We start from the raw sequence: 20,238 nt of genomic DNA, 5'->3' as shown, positions 1-20,238 counted from the left end.
TCTGAAGGCATGAGTTTGATCCCTGGGACCCATGGGGACAGAACCACCTCCTGCAGGCTGCCCTCTGACTTCCACGTGTGTGCCCTGGTCACACAGATTGATATTTAAGTAATGGAAGCATGGTTTGCTACACTCAGAGATAAAATTAATTTTAAGTTAGCTATCTTTAAAAAGGAATTTGGGAGCAGTGCATGGGAGAAGGGATCTGTGTGGTGATTGTAGAAGTCTGTGGGTTTTGTCTTTTATGTTCTGTCTACCTTTTTAAGACGGAAGGAAGGAAAATAGGGAGGGAGGGAGGGAGGGAGAGAGGGAGGGAGGGTGGGAGGGAGGGAGGGAAAGAAAGGAACATTACCAGGGCTAGAACTATGGCTCAGTGGGATAAGAGCACAGGCTGCTTTTCTAGAGGAACAGAGTTTGAGTCCCAGGGCCCACGTGGCAGGTTACAAACATCTGTGACCCCAGTTCTGGGGTTTCTGAAATCTTCTGGCCTCTGGAAGCACCAGGTGCACTCGTATGTATATATATCTGTTTACCGATATATATATATATCGGTAAACAGATATATATGTAGGCAAAACGCCCATTTACATAAGAATAAATCAAAAGGGAAGATCATTACTGAACTCTGGGCACCTCACCTTCCCAGACTATCCTTAAATTCAAAGACTCAGGAACTCTGTCTTTTTTATAACACAAGCAGACATAACCTAGTCTCTCTGCAGTTGCTGTGATAAAATACCAGACAAAAACAACATAAGGGAGAAGGGTGGTGTTGTGGTTATCATTGTTGTTTTAAGCTCATAATTCCAGGTTACAGTCCATCACATCAGAGAAGCCACAAGTGGCAGGATCATGAGGGAGTTGGTCCTATAACATCCCTAATCAGGAACAGAGAGCAGTGTGAATGCATGCATGCTTACATTCTGTCCATTCTCTTCACCCTTATGTAGTTTAGGTCCCAGGCCAAGGGAATGGTGTTGCCCACAGTGGGCTTGGTCTTCCCATGTCAACTAGCATAGTCAATACAATCCTCAATAGACATACAAGTCAACCTGACCTAGGCAATTAGTGAGACTCCCTGGGTGATTCTAGATTGTGTCAAGCAGTTAACAAAATGATCCCTCTTTAAAAAGGCAAGACTCTCTTAACTAGATGAAGTTCATCCAAAACCTAAGGAATTGTCCTCCCGCTTTGTATCAAATGATAAGGAATCAGACACTCTTAGATCATGGCACTTCTGCGACTTTCTTCATTGAATATTTGGCCTACTGGGACTATGTCCTTGTAATAAGCCATCTGTATTCCTTACTTTTCTATCGCTGTGATAAAATAAAAAACAAACAAAAAATGAAAAACACCATGACCAAGGCAATTTAAAGAAGGAAGGGTTTATTTGAGCTTATGGTTCCAGAGTAAGAGTCCAGCACCATCTCCATGAAGAGCATGGCAACAAGCAGGCATGGTTGCTGAAGGAGCTAGCTGAGAGCTCACATCTTCAGAAGACAAGCACAAAGCAGAATGAACCGGGGCTGTGTCAGGTCCCTAATCTCTCAAAGCCTGTCTCAATGCCATACCTCCTCTCACGAGGCCACATCTCCTGAGACTCCCTGAACACCGCCAACACTGGGGATCAGAGAGTCAAATGCCCAAAAGCATGGAGGACATGTCATTCAAACCTTCAAACCATCACTCATAACCCTTACTACATTTGCTGTCCTGACTTCTCATTCAGTCAGCAACCCAACCCATGAGCCAACACCTTTCACAAGAGGCTCGGTGGGCGTGCTAGGTTATAAAAATAGTGTTGATTTTGGTTCTGGAGACATGGGGAAAACGGGGAGTTTCGGTGGTCCCTGCTAACAAATACAGATTTTTGGTTAATCAGGAGCTTTGCTTCCCCATCTGCTGCCTTTACCCTTCTAGGCCATACCGTGTTGTTGACTGCTTCAGATATATGCTTATTATGTGTTGCGTGTAACCTGTCAAACACAGAAAAAACAGAACCAGCCCTGGGACAGAATGGCTAATGGATGTGCCACCATTATGGGTGATCTGAGCCAAGCTGTTGACTTCCCTTCTCCTGAAAGTTACAGTGTTTGCTCCATGGGAGATAAAAATCCTTTCTAAGCTTCATGCTTTTTCTGTCTGCAAAAAGTTCTGTTGCAGGGCTGGAGAGATGGCTCAGTGGTTAAGAACACTGGCTGCTCTTCCAAAGGACCCGGGTTCAATTTCCAGCACCCACACGGCAGCTCACAACGGACTATAATGCCAATTCCAAGGGATCTGGCACCTTCATACTAGTGCACATAAAATTAAATAAATTATTTAAAAAATTTTTAATATAAAAGTTCTGTTGCTTTTGGGTAAACACCTTTTCCTTATAATAATTAAAAAAAAAGGAACTTAACTTTCATTTTTAATTTAATTATTTATTTTATTTACTTTTATATGAATGTGTGTTTTATTTGCAAGTATGTCTTTGTACTAGGTGTGTGCCTGGTGCCATGCCAGAAGAGAGCGAGAGATCCCTAAGACTGGGTTGGAGAAATGGCTGAGAGGTTAAGAGCACTGGTTCTAGGAGCTCCACAAGGAGAGCAATTGAACCAAAGTATCTGAGCCCAGGGGTCTTTTCTGAGACTGACGCTCCAACCAAGGACCATGCATGGAGACAACCTAGAACCCCTACACAGATATAGTCCCTGGCAGCTCGGTCTCCAAGTAGGTTGCCTAGTAAGTTCACTGACGTGAACTCAGTGGCTGGCTCTTTGATCACCTCCCGCTGGAGTGAGTACAGCCTTATCAGACCACAGAGGAAGACAGTGCAGCCAGTCCTGATGAAACGTGATAAGCTAGGGTGAGAGGGAAGGGGAGGAGGACCTCCCCTCTCTCCTATCAGTGGACTAGGGGAGGGGCATGGGAGGAGAAGAGGGAAGGTGGCTGGGATTGGGAGGGGATGAGAGAGGGGGCTACAGCTGGGATACAAAGTGAATAAATTGTTATAAATTTTAAAATAAATTTTTAAAATATCCTGGGGGGGTGGGTATAGCACTGGTCCTCTGTTCTTCCAGAGGTCCCTGGTTCAATTCCCAACACCCACATGGTAGCTCACACTGTAACTCCAGTTCCAGGGCATCCAACACCCTCACACAGACATACATGCAGGCAAAATACCAATGAGCACACATGCGCACGCGCGCACACACATATTTTAATTAAAAAAAAAAAAGATCCCTAAGACTGGAGTTAGAGATGGTTGTATAAACTTGTGTTGGTGCTGAGAATGGAACCTGGGTCCTCTAGAAGAGCAGCCAGCGCTCCTAACCACCTAGCCACCTCTCCAACCCCAAGATAAAAGACCTTTTGGGGGGAAAGCTAAGTGCAAATAAAATTAAAACCATTCCGTGTACATCCATGTTAAACAAGTTCTTATAACTCTGAAGGGGTGGGCAGGTCTAGGCAGCTCATCATACACACCACTTGTTCCTAATCTCAGCTCCTCAATTCCGTGCACACCCTGGCTTGACTGATGGGTTGATGTCGGGGCCAGACACATCTGGATGCTTGCCTTGGCCCTGGTGCTAATCAATGTGCGTATTCCCCATTACTGTGAGCCCCGTGTCGATGCTTAGGAACAATGAATACCAAATTTAGGTGCTATAATTATGTCAACTCAGAAGCAGAGTACAGAACATAAAAAATTGGGGGGGGGGGACAGAGTATTAAATGAACCCCTTTGCTTTTGTTGAAGAAAATTGTCAGATCACAGCAGATTATAGCTAAAGGGAACTTTTGAGATTTTTTTTCCTTCCTCTTTCCCTTAACAAATGAGATGGTGAAAGCCTGCACAAACAAGGAGAAGTCAGAACGGAAGCCAGGTGGTCCTACATAAAAGAAGGAGTAGCATGTGAGCCAGTCAAGTTTGGGGGGAAATGCCCGGATGGCCCATGTACAGGAAGTAGCCAGAATGTAGAGAGCCCCATTTTGTTTGTGGGATGGATGCCTTGAAGGACTTATATCTGACCACCCGCTTTAAGCATCTGGTATGCTAGTCTGTTTCTGATGCTTCAGCAGCCATCTTTGCTCTGTGCTCCTGTCCCTGGAGAGGACTGTAGCATCTTGGTAGAGGTTTCCTGACGACACCTGGGCTTCCTCTCTTCCATCTCTTCTATTTTCCAAAGGAGAGGTCACCTTGACCGGCAGGTAGCATCTCTCCTGTTTCTCCCATTGTGTCTGGATCATGCAGTATCTAGTCAAGAAATCAGAAGGAAACTCACAGGAATAGACATAAATTATAAGGAACTGGTTAATGGTTTCTGTGGGTTCTTACGAGGTCTGTTTAGTCTGTTATAAGAAAGCATCAAGGCCAGCAAAGTGGCTCCGCTGTTAAAGTGCTTGCCACCATGCCTCACAGGGTTCAAACCCTGGGCCCCACCCCACAGAGTGGAAGTGGAGAACTGACCCCAGGGTGTAGCAATGCATTATGATAAAAATATCTCTTACATTCTAAGGGACTGGAACTTTTGATGGACCTCACAGCCAGAGTTAATAATACACTTGAAATCACTTAACATTTAAGACTGCTACCCTACTGTGTCCTCAGCCTGTTTATTTAACCTGCCTGTAAGCGAACAATGGAACAGCCAACCTTGCTTGCCTCGGATTTCCCATGTGATCACCTTTTACAACCTAAGCTAAGGCATAGCTGTAATCTTAAACTACGTGCTCTTTCATTCTCCTAACCTGAGTGATGGGTGTGTGTTTGTATGTGTGTTACGATAATCATTCGCAGCAAACAGCAAGTAGAGGTTGAGTACAATCTTGTAAGTGAATATCCACCATAAATGTTAAAAGCAACATACATGTACTGCTGGGTAAACGGTGATGTTGTAGTGCTGTTTGTTTTCTGGGTCAGCTGGAGTCAGTTCAAGTCAATCCCTTGTGAAAACTCTGTTAAAGGTTTGTGTGGTATCCCTACCCCTCATTCCTTCCCCATGTGATGCTCTCTGTGCTGCTCAATAAAAGAGGGAGAGAAGCCCTCTGTTTAGGACAGAGCCACAAGACAGCCTTCAGGCAGGCACAGATTCAGACTCACACAGAAGACAGACAGACAGGATGGAAGGACACAGGGAGACTGAAGCAGAGATTTCAAATGGGGGATCCTTCTTGGTTAAATGACACCAAGGGGAAGTGCTTTGGTTCTTTCCCTCAGTGTGACACTTTAGAGATTGTAGATGCTGTCGAGTGAACTAGCAACCCTCCTCGCTCTCTCTGGGACTTGTGCCCTTCTCGCCAACGCTAATAAAAAAATTCCTCATTTTATTTCATTTTTGTGTACTTATTTGAATGAGTAAAACAGTGATATGTTCCCAAAACTTACCAAATATGGAGAGAAAATGCTTCCTCTCACGCATCTCACAACCCTGTTGCATGCACTCTTCAGTGGCAATTGCTTTCTCTCATTCCTCACCTAAGCTCTAGAATTATGGGGGGGGGGAGGGGGAAGAGGAGGAGGAGGATTCAGAACATGGCTGCTCTGGCAAGAGATCACATCCAAAGACTTTCTAGGTCTGTGTGATTGGCTGGAATAGAAACATGCCTTTAATCCAGGAGACAGGTGCAAGCAGATCTGAGTTCAAGGCCAGCCTGGTATACAGCAAGTTCTAAGTAAAGAAAAGCTTAGGTCCAGGTGTGATGGTACACGCCTTTAATCCCAAATAATAAAGGTAAAGTTAGTTTGTAGAAGGAAACACCCATGTTTGAAAGTGATGCCTAATTGAGTAGCAGAAAAGGTGACCAATCAGAGAAAGATTTGATGAAATGAGATACTTAAGGGGCAATGCAGAGAGAGAAGAATTTTACTGGGACAGCAATAGAGAGGCAGGTTGCAGAGAGAGAACAAACTAGACTCAGGTGAAGACCGAAGGAGCCAGAGAAGGAGCCAGGAGATTACAGCAGATTGCTGGAGTTAGTTTGAGTCCAAACAGAGCAATTCAGAGGCAGAGAGAAAAGCCAAAATGAATAAGTCAACAGGGAGAAAAGTTTGAGCCAGACAGCTGAGTTGAACCAGCCAGCCCGAGCTCAGTAAGAACAAGAAAGGGTGAGCTTATTAAGCAGTAAGTCTCAGAGGCTGAAAACGTTCTAGGCCTCAGATTGTACAGAGGCTACAAGCTTCTAGAACTAGGCCTAGGTTAGCAGATGGAGGCAGTAAGCCTCCGAGACAATTGAAACAAGCAGATATAAGTTTCTATTACGAGAGAGAGAGAGAGAGAGAGAGAGAGAGAGAGAGAGGAGTGTGTGTGTTTTTTATATAGGTAAACTTGTTAAATTAAAACTATCACCCAATACCTGACAGACATTTCCCATTTCTTCATCATCAGAATCTTTTTGAGATTGCCCAGTCAAGAGTGTATGTAGAGGCTAGAGAGAGGGCTCCGTGGTTAAGAGCCCATACTGCTCTCCCAGCTCCTACTACAGACAGCTCACAAGTCCATGTGCAGGGGACCAAGGCCCTCTTTCAGGCCTCCAAGACCACCTGTACTGACATGCGCACACACATACACAAATGACAATAAAATATTTTAAAAGTCGCATACATGAAAGCATCCCTGCCCTCCCACACCTTCTCCTTCTGAGCCACAAGATACGAACGAAGAGGCAAAGGTGTATTGTCTGAATGTCTTGTGTTACTCCCTCGAGTGTGAGGGATACTTTTCCGGCGCTACGCCTCTTCCGCCTCAGCTGCCGTGAGATACAGCAGAATCTATGAAACTACACCCTTTAACACCCCCCCCCCATCCTCATCACTCCCAGTCCGTCTAGCTCTTTAATGGTCAGAATTGATTCGAATGGCTGGGCCACTTGTCATTCTCGGCCGCTTGTTGAAAAAGAGGAAGAAGCGCTTGCCGTCATCGCCTTCTTAAGGAAATCCCTTAGCTTGCAGGCGTCCTTCATCGGCCCTCCAAAAGTCGGTGTGGGGCCAGAGAGACCCGCCCTGCCCGGGAGACAGAATGAAGCATGCGGCCACGCCAACAGCCTGCCTCCCCTCGTGCCCTCGCCACCCCTCCCGCAGGTCTCTGGTTAATTGCCATGACATATCGATGGGCACTCTCCAAGGAGAGAGCAGGCAGTCTGGCCCGCCGCATCCCAGCCCAGCAATCATCACTGATTAAAAACTAGTTACGAGGCAATGAAGATGGAGTCCCGCATTAACCAAATGACCCCGAGCACGGCCCAGCCCAGAGAGATGGGAGGGAGTATGAAAGCGTGACTTATGGCGCTGGCAGACCTTCAGGGCTGTTTGAATTCTGGGAGATTTATGAGGTAGTGACAGCATTTGGCTGGATTGGATGCTGGCTTTCTGCTTCATCCCAGATGTGCCTGTGTGCTCATGATTTCCTGTGGACTCACATCCTCTTTCGGGGTAGCCCCGTTCGGCTGGACTCTGACGTGAGTTTAATCCGAGTCTTCTGATTAGATGAAGTAGAAATGGATCATATTGCCAATTTCCAGAGACTCTGAATTAGCTCAACCACACTTAATACTGAAACTATCCTGAACATAATTTAATCTTTCTTTAATGATTCAAAAGGTGCTTTCAAGTCTTGCATTAATCGAAGTCATGGTTAGGAATATCAGAAGTTAATACCAACAAAAGGTAAAAGTGTCCGTGAAGAATTAGGTAAAGGAAATGATGGGAGCCAGAGCAGGTGGTTGCTTGACAACAGTACAGGTGTGACTGAGTGTGTCAGTGGGCGTGTGGAAGTGTGAGCTGATACAATTTCACCTGGCTAGTGCTGACATTGCCATATAAAAAAAAAAAAAAAAAAAAAAAAAAAAATGGCACTGTCAAAAAGTCAACCTCTCCTTGGCTCCCACTTGCTCCCATGATTCCCAGGGAGAATTTGCTCTTTGCCAAGTTGGACCTCATTCGGGCAGATTTAAATGAAAGAAGAGGAGGAGGAATGTCCAGGAGGGAAAACCCAGGAGCCCAAACAGAAGCCTCTTTCATGGATAAAAAAGAAATGGACAGAGGTTTAAAGGATGGGCTGAGAGGAGGAGAAAATTATGTAGGGTGTGTAAAATGACTGGAACAGCTTCTCCTTTATTAGGTTGCTGTGAGCTATGTGCAGCCCATGGGCTTCGCTATGGGCTCAAACTGAGAAGTTTGCCTCCCTCACACCCAAATTCATGTTTAAGTCTAAATTCCCAATGTGGTACTGTTAGAGGGAAAACCTTTGGGGAATGAGTAGGTCATGAGGGTGGAACCCCTCGGGAATAGGATTAGTGCCCTTATGAGACCCTAGAGAGCTCTTACACACATGCCTCTCATGCTCTGGGAAGACACAGCACAGAGGCATCTGTAAAGCAGAAAACGGGCCCTTGCAAGACACCAGACGGGCCAGGTTTTTGACCTGGGACTTCCCGGCCTCCCGCTCTATGATGGTGAAGCAAACCTGAGCAAAACTAAGGCGTTCTTTCTTCATGAAAGACATTTGTGGAAGCGCAACCACACGAAGATTTGGGATCACGTCATGAAATGTTTAAACTGCCTGGAGCTGTATCTCCCCGAGTCACCCAGATGTAAATACACGGGGGGCCAGAAGTCAAGAACGAGAAGACCCAGCTGTCGGAGTGGGGCCCACCGAGGGACAGACACATTCTGAGTCCTCCAGAAGCGACCCTCAGAGCCAGCTGCTGTGGGGCCGGCCCCTCTGCCCTCGCTTCCCGAGGGAGGGCTGAGCAGCTGTGTTTGCCTCCTGGCAGGCAAGGCTGTGCCTTCCGGCTGGGCATGGAAGGCAGGGATGGGTTGTCGTTCAGCCAATACAGGAGCCCAGGGGTAGAACCAAGGACACCACCGTCAATTCAGTGGTGTCTCTCTGTGGAATCGCAGACCAAATTTAATCACGTTTTCCCCGGAGCCCAAATCCCGTCCTTGCCTCCCCTCAACCCAGGCCATCAACGGGTTTGAGCAACTGTTTCAGGCACAGGTCTGTCCCTGTTGCCCCCACACGGATGCCTTTGCAGGTGGCACCGTGGCCACCCGTTGTCCTCCCCGTCTCATCCCCAGCTGGCAGAGTGTGCATTTTGCCCCAGGAGACTAGCTCTGTCACTCCTCGGGTTTTTCTGGTGACCAGGAGGTGAGCGACTCCTCTCCTTGCCAGTTTGACTCTGGCTCCCCGTCTCCCGGAGCCTCAAAACCGTGGACTAAAAAAAAAAAAAAAAAAAAAAAAAAAAATTGAAACCCTGAGCCAAAATAAATCTTGCTCGCTTTCATTTTCTCTGGCACGGAATGTGTTTTGTCACCACGACAGAAAAACTGACTAAATACGGGAGGACTTACAAATACTTACACGTCCAAATCTATACATAACAAAACACACGTTAATTTCGTCACAGTTGCTCTGTGTTTCGTTTTTCCATGCTGTGCCATGCATTAGTACACCTGTGACAGATTATTGAAAACGTGTGGCTTCTTCTTTGACTGTGAAATGTTCCCGTGGGCTCACATGTCTAGACACTTGGTCCCTGGCTGATGGTGCTATCTGGGAGGCTGTAGAGCCTTTAGGAGGTGAAGCCTCATTGGAGGAAGCGGGCCTTGGGGTTTTATAAGCATCCTTGCCCTCTGCTTGACCTGTGGTTCCTGGTCAACCAGTCTCACCCTCTTGCCGCCAGCGCAGCCACAAGCCGCTCTCATCACCGCGCCTTCCCTGCCGCGCTGGACTGTGCCCTCAAAAGAGTGAGCCAGGGCCCTGGGGCTAGAATTCAGTTAGAGTGGGCAGAATGCTTGGCTGTCCTATACAGAACCTTGGGTTTGATCCCCAGCACTGTGTAACCTGAGTGTGGTTGGGAGCTACTGTGTGGGGGCTGGGAACCAAACAGGGGTCTTCTGCAAGGGCGTGAACACTGTTAACAGCCGAGCCAACCCCCCAGATCCCGTAAGCTGCTTCTTATAAGGTACTCGGTTACAATGGGGGGGGGGGGAAACAATCAATCAGTACAATGTGTACATCAATCATCTGTGAATTTCCTTTCAGGCTAGTAAAGAGAACATTAACCATTCCTATACAAAAGAAGCGATACCTCTTGGAGAGTTGAGAAACAGTGGGCTCGTAGCCTTTTGGGAAGGCTCTGACTCAGCTCCTGTCTGCTGCTCCAGCCTCATTATCTCCCCTGGACCCCAGCTTCTATAACACAAACCACCATGAGCACAATACGGGATCCTAGCCCCTGACTGGCTTCCCTGACGAACCCTGCATTGCTGTTCCATCACACGCTTCCTGAAGCACACAACAGACCCACAGGTTGGAGCAGTCCACCGGCTTCTCTGCTCGAGACCAAGTCGCCCTTGCGAGCCATAACTCCATAGGGGAAAGTGAGCGATGGCAGGGCAGCCGTCCAGGTGGTTTTGGATGCCTCATATGTTTAGTGTCGGTGAGTTTGGTGATTGAGCTTACCTTCGTCACCAGTCATTCCACAGTTAGAGTTGCATCAGGGTCCAGGAGCCTCAGGAGAGCAACGCCCCTGCTCCGCTCAGCTCAGAAGCTCCAGGCCGCCTTTCCCATAGGATTGCTCCGTCAACTCATGTGAAGGATGGCCAACATCCCATATGCTCCATCAGCCAAATGTTTCCAGTCTGCCGAGAAGAACACCTTTGAGAGAAACTCGCTTTTCATCATTGAAGTTTTCAGCACTCTGCATCCAATGAAACCACGGTCGTGGTCTTGGGAGAGTTCTCTGCGGCTGCACACCTACCTTCTGCTTGTCTCGTTTGCCTTTCTCACAATACACGGAGGTGGGCCAGCAATGGAGACCCTCTATTGAAGAAAGAGCTACAAACCAACATGGAGCTTGGCCTGGGGCTCTTAACCTGGCTCACAACTAAGACCTGGGCCTGGGTGGGGCTGGGGAGAAAGTGGAGAGGAGGATGAGTGAGAGAAAAGTACGAAGGCTCCAGAATCCGGGAGCCCTGGCTCCATGCTCCAGGAAGCCCTGTCAGAGCCATTCTCTTAGGTAAGAGAACAACTTCTGAGCAGGGCATGGTGGCGCACGCCTTTAATCCCAGCGCTTGGGAGGCAGAGGCAGGTGGATCTCTATGAGTTCAAGGCCAGCCTGGTTGTCAGAGCCAAGGATACACAGAGAAACCCTGTCTCAGGAAACCCCCCCCCCCCAGAAAAAGGAAGCAACTTCTGGGGCTGGAGAGATGGCTCAGTGGATAAGAGCCCTCATTTCTCTTGCAGAGCAATTGAACTGGGTTCAATTCCCAGCACTTACATGGTGACTCACAGCCATCTGTAAGTCCAGTCCCAGGGGATCCAGTGTCTTCTTCTGACCTCCTCAGGTACTAGGCACGCATGTGGTGCACAGGCAAAACATTCATAACACATAAAATAATAAAATGAATTAAAAAAGAAAAAAGCAACTTCCTGGGTGAGCAAACTTGCCAATGAAGGATCTACTTGCAGGAAACCATCTCTGACAATCCTTCAGATGTACAGGCCGCAGCTCTAAGCTGCATTGTCTAAGCTACATTGTGACAAAGTGCCTGATGGAGGAAGGAGCGTCTAAAGGGCTGAGGGGAGGCCACAGTCAATCTCATTTCCCTGGGGGGCCTATCTGGAGACAGGACTCAGGCCGACCCCTGAGAAGCATCTCCAGGCCCAGTCATGGTGTTCAGAACCCCTTGTGCCTCTCTGGGTTCTGTGTGGTTGGAAGAGATCCTCAAGCTTATCCCACGATATACCCTGCGTTAGTTATGAAGCTTCAGAACCCTCCTGCTCCTGGGCTGAATGCCAGGCCCCTTAACCTCACTGCTTCTGTGAAATGCTTCCTGGAGCTGGGGTGTTGATCATTGGTGCGGTCGCCCACCATGAATGAGGCTCAGGGTCTGCAGTGCTGAAGTTTTCTAAAAACAAAGCAAAAAACAAACAAACAAACAAAAACCGCAGGCTTCTCTGGGTGGGAAAAGAGGCAGCTATAAGTGAAATCCTCCACTGAGTTGTCCTGAGATGCAAACTGCCTGCTGGGTTCTCCTGCTCTCCTCCCCAGAGCCCTCTTTCAAAGAATCAAAGGTGCCTTTTGTGTTCTCCAGCCCCTCCTCCCGGGAGGTGAGGACCTTCAAGGTGAGCCAACTTGGTGAGACAGCTTCCCAGCTCCGTTCCTCCTCTGCATTCTGCTGAGGGAGGAGGCTGGCACTCCATCTGGAGCAGAGGGACCCAAGCTCCCTGGAACCCTGCTCCTCGGCTCTCCCTCCACGCATGCACTCAAGGCAGCTGGCATCCAGGGGAAGCGTGTGACAGCCACGCTCCAGGGAACTGAGCTGGCTGAGACTGAATTCTGTGGCGTGTTCTGCAGTGACAGAAGAGCCCTTCAGCCTCGGACACTCAGCAAGGGGAAGGTTCTGGCCGTTTAACTTGCAGAGGGGCAGTCAGTCTCGGGACTCTGGCCACCTGCTGTCCTCCAATGGGTGCAGCATAGTCAATCGCCCCCGAAATTCCCTTCTGCTGTTAGTATTCTAGAAGTTTCTAATGATCTTCTGTTGTATGATCTTGGTTATAAGGTGGTTTCTGCCCACTCAGGACCTCCTTAACTTCAATACACAGTGGCCTCCATCCCAGGACACACTTTCCAGCGAAACGGTTTGCTCTTTCCCAAAGCGCAATCCAGCGGTTCAAGTCTCACCCAGTATCTGCAGCAGCCTTTCTGTGACAATGCCTGTCACCTCAGTCCCTCGCCTGTCGCCTTATCACCTTAGGTAGATTGAGCGCCCCCTGCTGGGCTCCCCAGCCCATGTCACCTTTGCTACAGCACTGGCTTCATTAACTTGTCCCTCCTGGAAGACAAAGATGTCAGGTGTCTCCAGTTTCTGAATCGCAGGCTCCTTGACGGGAGCCTGGCAAAGGGCAGCACTCAGCAAACGCAGGTTGAATTTAACTAAATTCGGTTTGCCTCTTCCCAAACAAGCCCCACCAGGCTGGGATTGTACTGGGATACAGCCTGGGATTGTACTGGGATACAGGGAGCGAATAATGGTGAACCCTGCGTATCCAGTTTTAGTCCCTTGGTTAACAACGTGACTGGAATATAACTCAAACACCACACGATCCATCCATTTCTGTATTAAAAAGCACAACCCAGGGTCTTTTCGTATATTTGCTAGGTGGACGAACATCACCAGTCTATTTTAGGATACTTTCTTTCATTCCCCCAAAAGGCACCGCCAGAACTCACTCCTGCTCAGCCTCCCCCAGCCTCCCTAGTAATTACTGAGCTATTTCCTATGTCTGTAACTGCCTGTATCTGGGGCGTTTCATGTCAGTGGAATCATACAATGTGTAGTCTTCGGGCCTACATCCTTTCACTTATCATACTTTCTTTTGGGCTTATCCATGAATCAAATTTCACACCTTATTGCTAGATAATATTCCATTTTTATGGGATATACCATATTTCACTTCTTTGCTATGTGTAATGGATTTTTGAGTTGTTTCCACTTTTTTTTTGCCTTTATAAGCAGCTTTTTAAAAATTTAAGTCAGTTTGTTAATAACTTGTTCTTTCAGAGGACCCAGGTTCGAATCCAAGCACCCATAGCTCATAACCATCCGTAACTCCTGTTCCCAGGGAGAGGGATCCAGTTCTCTCTCCTCACCTCCACAGGCGCCGAGACTCAAGGTGGTGAAAGGACGGACATGCAGGCACAACACCCAAACACAGAGATAAAATAAATGAATCTCTGAAAAAAGTTTGTCCTTGAACAACGGAAGAGGGAAGGGCTAGTAAGGGACTAGACCGTTAGCAATAACCCCGTGTGTAAACACACACAGTACGTGCACACACACACAGAGTCAGGCGCACACACCTAGCATGCACATGCGCCCATGTACATGAACGGGTATACACAGGCACACAGTGCAGGCACACACACACACACACACACACACACACGATGTTTTAGTATGTGTTTCCTATAGCAACATTCTTTTACATAAGCGTGATGTCGGCATCAACATTAAGAAACTAAGACGTGGAGGTGGAAGGTTGGCTTAGCGGTGACCATCCTTCCAGAGAATCCAGATCTGGTTCCCATCACCCACATGGCAGCTCTCGACCCCAGGGGATCCAGGGCCTCTCCTGACTTCCGTGGGCGCCAGGCATGCACAAACATACATGCAGGCAAAGCACCCACACACATATGCAATGAAAATAAGTATCTTTTCAAAGAGATTAACGTCCACGTCAATTTGAGCGGACACGCCCTCTGGCACTTCATCGGTCGACCCAACAGAGATCTTTTAGGAGTAAAAGCTGCAATCAGGGACAATGCATCGCACTTGCCAGTAACGGTTCCGGCTCGTTAGTCTCCCTCAAGCAGAAGTGCTTCTGTCTCGAACTCACTTCGGTGGCCTTGACACTCGGTAAAGATTGAGGGCCAATTATTTTTCAGAACTCCCTCCGTTTGGGTTTCCCGGTGTTTCCTCCTGGTTTGAGTGAGGTGATGCCCTTCAGTGTAGCTATCACAAAAGGGACACTCTGTTCTTGCTGCCTCCTCGCAGACAGTGTACAGTTTGCCAGAGGTATCTTTTATTTATTTATTTATTTATTTATTCATTCATTTATTTATTTATTTATTTATTTATTTATTTATTTATTTATTTATTTTCTCTTCTTGAGAAGGGGTTTTGCTACGTAGCTCAGGCTAGCTTCGTTCTCACAATCCTCCTGCCTCCACTTCCTAAGTGCTGGGATTACTTATGGGTCCTGTCGCCCTCAGCTCTCTCACTAATGATTTTAACTTTGATTTCTTGGCTAAGCTGGGTCTTTAGGTCTTCTGTCAGCAAACTTACTCCTTGTTCTGTTGTGGCTAGTAAATATATTTGGGGGAGGTTTTTTTTTGGTATTATGTCTATACCCATCTTCATGTTTTCCTTGTGGGATTTGATTCTTATTTTTGTTTTCTGTTTGCTTGTTTGTTTGTTTTGAGACCAAGTTTTTTAAATTTTATCTGTTTGTTTATTTATTTGTTTGTTTATTAGTTTATTCTCTTTGTATCCCAGCTGTAGCCCCCTCACTCATCCCCTCCCAACCCCACCCTCCCTCCCTTATCTCCTCCCATGCCCCTCCCCAAGTCTGATAGGGGAAGTCCTCCTCCCCCTCTGACTCTAGGTCTCCTCAGGACTGGCTGTGTTGTCTTCCTCTGTGGCTTGGTAATTGAGACTAAAGTTTTGTTGTGTATCTCAGATTGGTCTGGGACTTACATGTAGCCCAGAGTGGCCTCAAACTGACAGCTATCCTCTTGGGTTTGGGGATTACAGGCCTGTGCCACCACAGCTTGTACCTTTTGTGGTGGTTTGAATGGAAATGGCCGCCATAGGCTTAAGAGGGAGTGTCACTATTGGGAGGTGTGGCCTACTGTTGGAGGAAGTGTGTCACTGGGGGTGGGCTTTGGGGTTTCAGAAGCCCAAGTCCCTTTCTCTTCCTGCAGCCTGCTGATCTGGGATAAAGAACTCTCAAGCTACCTCTCCAGTACCACATCTGCCTGCATGCTTCCCTCTGACGATGATAATGGACCAGCCTCAATTAAATGTTTCCTTTCTAAGAGTTGCTGTGGTCATGGTGTCTCTTCACAGCAATAAAATCTTAACAACTAAGACACCTATTAAGTTTATCATTGACTAATATTTCTCATCTGAATTAATTACTACTGTGCTGGAAGCCAAATAGAGATTTTTTTTTTTCCTAAAGCATCTTGCCTTCACACCATTCCACTGGCACTTTATTGTAAGGGAAATGTATTTAATTGTACCTCTGCGGATTCAGGGATTGTTGTTTAAAGCTGGCACCCTGGCTTCAGTCCTTAGCACCACACAAACCTAGTGTGCTCATGCACACCTGTTACCCCAACACGAGAGACTCGGAGGCAGGAGGATCAGCCGTTCAAGGTCATCATTGGCTACACGGTGAATTCGAGGCCCGCCTGGGATACACGAGACCCTGCCTAAATAGATAAATACAACCGGCTGTCATCAATATTTATTGTTACATTTAAATTCCCCCAGCTTAGCCACCGGGAAACTTTTTGGGTCCTTTGGACAAGTTTTCATCCATTCCTGGAGATTTTTTTTTTCTCCTGCTCCTACAGGACACTCTTGTCTCAACCCCTGCTGTCTCTATCCCAGAATCATCCTTCTGGGATATTGCTTTTCTGAGGCTCTCTGCATGGACAGAGCTAAAGAACACACACACACACACCATATAGATGCATGTGTATTTATACCCACACTGATATCGATGCTTAAATCTTTACACATCTAGACATATATTGGAAAACACTAATTCACGCTGATCCCTCTAGTTCAATTCCAACACCATCAAACCCATTGTCATCTTCTCTTTCCCGATGGTAACTAACCTCCCCTCCGCTATCCCGGCTTCCTTAACCTTGGCATTTTCTCTCACTGAAAAGCAAATGTGTGTGTGCGCAGGAGATCTGTCATCCTTTTGAGAGCACAAGGGACCTCATTCGGACTTTTAAATACCACATAAGGGCCACGGCTGGTGCAACTCCACCCCCACGTGCTGTTCCCTTTTGCCTCTCAGGCTTCTACTGTGACTCTCAGCAGAGTACTACTTCCGGGTCAACGCATCCTGCTCAGGCTCCACAGCTCCACACCCACAGCTGCTGTCGGCATTTCCCTCTGCTACAGTCATGCCACTTCACTCTGCTAGGGCTCTACAGACCACACTCACCAAAGAAGATCCCCTCTCTGCCTTGCTGGGATCATGACACGCGGCTATTCACTGCACTCAGCTTGGGCCCTGACACCTCATCCTGGGCTGCTGTCCCCTGCCCTACAGAGGACGCCATTCTTATCCACTCAGTTGACAGAAGACAGTAGAACCTCCGCTCCAACCCTCACCACCACCCTACCTCGTATAAGAGTCTGCCTAGCTCCCTGGAGATGTCAGGTTCTTAGTTCTGCAGGACTTTCATAGCAAAGATTTTGGTAACTATAGCCCCATTGCCCTTAAACACACACATATACACTCACACACAAGCACAATTTCATGTGTCATGGGTAGTGCTGTGTCTTTCCATCAGCGAGCATAGGGTAACTTGCTCTATGTTAATGGCTGTAGAATGTTCTCTTTGTCTCCTCATAGGATGTGACACATAGTTCACCTGCGATCGCACAGGGAAGGTGGATGTTGATGTCTTCCTTCTCTTTATTTGTAAGTTTAGATTTTTTTTTTTTTTTTTTTTACTTAATGGCTCTTTTATATCTGTGTACGTGTGTATTTCTGCTCGTCTCTACGCATCACAAGCATGCCCTGTCTGCAAAAGCCGGAAGAGGGCATCGTCTCCCCTGGAACTGAAGTCAAAGGCAGTTGTAACCAATCAATGTGGGTGCTGGGAACTGAACCCAGGTCCTCTGAAAGAGCACCAGGTGCTCTTAACCACTGAACCATCTCTTCAGCCCCGATTTGTAATTTCTTTTTTGTTTTGTTTTGCTTTGTATTGTGTAAACATTTTCAAAGAATGGGAAATGAGTGGTGTTTTGTTTTGTTTTCTTTCTTTCTTTCTCCTCATTTAAAAAGTACGTTCTGAACTCATGGACAGAAATATAGTTTCCATGTTACAGTCATTTGTGTTGATGATCACCTTGTCCCATCTTTGAGGTCTCCAGGATGCTACTATATAGCCTTCTTTGATGGCTTCTCATGTAATGAGCTGTTCCGGGCACACTGTACACTCGGAGCCTCATAACTAGAATGTATTAGTTCTCAAGTCATCCCAAAGCTCATTTGGGATGGCAATAAGACATAGAGGCCACAATCTGGTCCCTAGAAGCGTTCCATTACTGGGTTGACTACTGCTCCTAGGTCTTGGCCGACCACAGATTTAGATGGTAGAGCCATGCCTCCAGGCTTCACATGGACTTTCCCCACACAGATTCAGGACTGCATGGCGTGGCCCTTAGCCTCATCAGCCTCCCATCTGTATACCCCACTGACAACCCCCATTTGCCGTTAATACAGCATAAATTTTTCCCTTCCTTGTCTCACCCTATACATCCAGCGGTACCCGCTTGACAAAGCCAACATTATCATCGCTAATATACATTTTGATAAATCATTTACGAAGACTCCACAGTTACTTCTGTCGGAGTATATCCCGTGTGGGATGCTAATTATATTAATTTGTCTTTAAGTCACTCAGAATAGTTCCCCTCTGCATTTATAATGCTGCCATGCTAATCATGCATAGGAGGGGCTGCTGTTTTCATCTTTCACAACTTCCAGACTTTGAAATATTTTATTATTTGTTTTTTTTTAAAAACATATTTTTGAAGTTCTGAAGTTACGTCAGCAAAACAAACTATCTTAAAGGAAATCCTGGGGGTGTGGCTCAGTTTGTGACGCGCTTGCCTAGCATGCATAAATCGCAGAGTCTGATCCACATAAAACCAGCTGTGCTGGTACTCACCTGTGATTCAGCAGGTGGAGGCTTGACGGATCATAAGTTCAAGGTCATCCTCAACTACATTGGGAGTTTGAGGCCAGTCTGGACCAGAGACTGTGTTTCAGAGGGAGGGGAGCAGGGAAAGAAAGAGAAGGAGGACAGGAAGGGAGGAGAGGAATTCAATGTCACTCTCCTGGTGTTCAAGCAGTCCCTAAACATGCTGGGCAGAGGCGGTGTCCTGAGGGTCTATGGTACTAACACTCTAGCCAGTTCTCAGTGGTGTGTACCGAACATTAGGATACAGACTCCACATCGTTACAAAGACCGGGAAACAGCAGCAGTATAGAAGTCTCACCAGTTCCAGCAGACGCTCTCCAGGGCTGGGTGACAGTCACACCACCCCAGGAACATGGCCTCTTCACCTTGTTGCTCTGGTACCCTCAGCCCATGGCTCCCTCCTGTGGTCCAGATGGCTGACATCACATCCCAGAGCCAGCTAGGAGGCAACCAAGGGGAAGAGAAGGCTGCTTCTGCCAAAAAAGGAACTCAGGAACTGAACATACAACTTCTGCCCACTGACTAACATCTATGAGGAAAAGTGGGAAAGAGTCATTTAGCCAAAAGCAGACGGCCAACTAAAGCTGAGGTTCTGTCACTAAAGAGTAAAGAGGACAGGGCTGGGGGGATAGATCAGGGCAGGCATGGTGGCCTCTCTGTAATCACAGCACTCAGGTGAGTCAGCCCAGGGACCCCCAGAGCCAACTGGCCAGCTACACTAACTGAAGAAGATAGCTCTGGGTTCAAAGCTCTGCGTTCCTTACCTTAATGGACTAGGTGGGGGATGGTAGAAAAAGACATCAGATTCCCCCTCTTAGCCTGCCCACGCCCGTACAGCTGCACATGCACCTAGGCCCACATGCGTGTGAGCACGAATCCCACTTGCACACGTAAGAAAAAGAGAGAGAGAGGGCCCATTACTCCCGAGTTCTCCGGGTCATAAGTTAAAACATCTGAGGCAACGGGCATTTCTAGCAGGAAACTTTTCACTTTGATTGGTACTTTGTAAACGCTTGGGATGAAGTCGACTGTCTAACCAGGAATATCCACGGACAGAATTCGGAAAATCTGTCCTCAGCTTATATGGGGAAACCGAGCCCTCCAAAGTCAGAGCTCTTCTTAGGAAACCAACATTGAAGAAGGCATCTCCCCCTGAGCCAAGAGCTACACTCAGGATGCTTTCCTGCAATTTATTTCTAGAGCGTTTCTTTTTGTACAACTCAGGTTTTTATTTTACAGGATCAGGAATGTGTGTGTGTGTGTGTATTCCCCGAATTGCCAATCAGTAGGGTCAGGCTTGGGACAGGGGGCTTCACACAGAGTGGTGTGTGACCATTGTTCCTGACAGTTTCAAATACTTGTCAGCATTTGCTTGAGCTCCTAGCACAGACCGGGCTCTCAGCCAGCATGGCAGGACCTGAGGATGAAGAGACACTCTCCTTGCTTTAAGAGACAACAGAACAAGGAAGAGTCCTGTCAGCACAAGTGCCATCAAGTGTCATCTGAGGACAGGGTGGAGGGAGGAGCCTGCAGGGAGGTTCTCCCACAGGAAGGGACACTTGAGTCGGGAGGACTATTTGCCAGGTCGACCAGTGCAGACAGGTCGTGTTAGGACACATTGCTTAAAGTAGCTGAATACTAGTTTCCCTACCTGGAAAACACAGGGGTGGTCAGGCTGTGTGACCATTACAGGGGGGCTGGTGGGACTCGGAGGTGGCCCCT

The sequence above is a fragment of the Psammomys obesus genome, unplaced genomic scaffold, assembly GCF_907164565.1.
Source record: "Psammomys obesus unplaced genomic scaffold, mPsaObe1.curated_primary_1811, whole genome shotgun sequence".
NCBI classification, from domain to species: Eukaryota; Metazoa; Chordata; class Mammalia; order Rodentia; family Muridae; genus Psammomys; species Psammomys obesus.
The sequence above is the reverse complement of the archived record's forward strand: the minus strand, read 5'-3'. Positions refer to the sequence as shown.